Source organism: Lolium rigidum, chromosome 1, assembly GCF_022539505.1.
Source record: "Lolium rigidum isolate FL_2022 chromosome 1, APGP_CSIRO_Lrig_0.1, whole genome shotgun sequence".
In the NCBI taxonomy this organism is placed as follows: Eukaryota; Viridiplantae; Streptophyta; class Magnoliopsida; order Poales; family Poaceae; genus Lolium; species Lolium rigidum.
This window is the reverse complement of record NC_061508.1, coordinates 293,876,217-293,878,404: the sequence shown is the minus strand read 5'-3', so window position 1 is coordinate 293,878,404 and position 2,188 is coordinate 293,876,217.

Sequence of the window (2,188 nt, the reverse complement as noted above, 5' to 3'; positions counted from 1 at the left end):
TCTCAGCCAGCCGCAGCTCTAGGCTCTTCCCGGCTCTACGGTGTTGACAAGGCCGCTGCCCGCCGATGGGTTTTGGCAGTCAACAGAAACGCAGCACGTCGACCAGACCAGACGCGACAACGATGTCCAGGGCATGCCGATGCTGGCATGGGCGCCGCCCACGGGCACGCCACGGGCAAGCGTCGCCCCGACACTGCAGACCTCCCCAGGACCCCCTCTTCCGCCCTGAGACTCGCCACGGTACCAGGAACACGCTGGACATCAACTTCTCCCCGACCAGCGCCCGCTGTCGCCGGAGACGAAACAAAATTCCGCCACGGACACGCAACACTCTTCACGCGCCCGACCAAGTTAGGCACCGCCCACCCGCGCCGTTGCCGCCAGGAGGACCGCCTGGACACGCTGAACATCGCCGTGCCTTCGCCTACCTCTCTGCGCCGCTGTAACCACGTCGCCATGCTCGACCTCGCCGCAGCACCCTGCTCCCCTCCGCCGCTATAAATAGAGAGCTCCCCTCGCTCAACTCACCACACCAGCACCCCCCCTCTCCTCACTGACCCTCCTCAGCCACTTGCCATTCGACATTAGCCACCGCCGCCCTCCAATTGCTCCATCGCAGCCCGTGACGCCACCACGGAAGGAGCAGACGCCAGAAGCCACCCCCGGAGCTGCCGTTTGTTCCCGGAGCCTCGCCGTCGTCCACAACGCCGCCGCAGCACTTCTCCGACGATCGCCGCGCCGCCGGTGAGGCTCCGACCCCCCACCTGCGCCGTGCCAGTAAGCTCCTCTCGCCATCGACGACGATGAATGAGATCCGTTGGATCGATTTCTAATCGTGCGTCCCAGAGCCGCCCGTACCCTTTCGCGTTTGAAGAGAGGCTGACAGGTGGAGCCACCTCGTCAGACAGCCCACGCGTGCGAGACGCGTGGTGGGCTGGATTCCTCTCGTTTGAATCGTTTCGGCCCAGTAACGTTTACCGCGCTGGCCCATGATTCAAATTTTGAAATTTAGTTTTAAATCAATTTGCTCTCAGATGCTTTTTAAAAATTAAATAGAATCAAATTGGCTAAACCAAATTTGATGAATTACATATGGTTGGAAAGCTCGTGAAAATATATACCCAACCCCACTGGTCTCATCATGAGATTATTTGTAGAATTAATGTGACAAAAATAACAAGTCAGGGACTTTTGCAATTTCAAACAATTATTAAAAATCAACCAAAAATGCTTTTGAGTTGATTTCAACTCTCATAAATCACATTTCACCTACACTACATGTTTATGTAAAAATATCACATGGTTACTTTGTGTGATCATGGTCTAGATTAAATAATGGCTCTATGGCTATTTCTAGTCTAGTGATATTGTCCAAAATTATGTATTAAATCATATGAGGTTTCTTGATACGTCCCAAACGTATCTATAATTTCTTATGTTCCATGCTACTTTTATGATGATACTCACATGTTTTATACACATTATATGTCATATTTATGCATTTTCCGGCACTAACCTATTGACGAGATGCCGAAGAGCCAGTTGCTGTTTTATGCTGTTTTTGGTTTCAGAAATCCTACAAAGGAAATATTCTCGGAATTGGACGAAATCAACGCCCAGGGTCTTATTTTTCCACGAAGCTTCCAGAAGACCGAAAGGATACGAAGTGGGGCGACAAGGCGACGCCACACCAGGGCCGCGCGGCCAAGGGTGGGGCCGCGCCGTCCTTTTGTGTGGGCCCCTCGTGACGCCCCTAAACCTACCCTTCCGCCTACTTAAAGCCTTCGTTGCGAAAACCCCAGTACCGAGAGCCACGATACGGAAAACCTTCCAGAGACGCCTGATACGTCTCCGACGTATCGATAATTTCTTATGTTCCATGCCACATTATTGATGATATCTACATGTTTTATGCACACTTTATGTCATATTCGTGCATTTTCTGGAACTAACCTATTAACAAGATGCCAAAGAGCCGCTTGTTGTTTTCTGCTGTTTTTGGTTTCAGAAATCCTAGTAACGAAATATTCTCGGAATTGGACGAAATCAACGCCCAGGGTCCTATTTTGCCACGAAGCTTCCAGAAGACCGAAGGGGAGTCGAAGTGGGGCCACGAGGCGCCGCCAGACTAGGGCGGCGCGGCCCAGGCCCTGGCCGCGCCGACCTATGGTGTGGGGCCCTCGTGTGG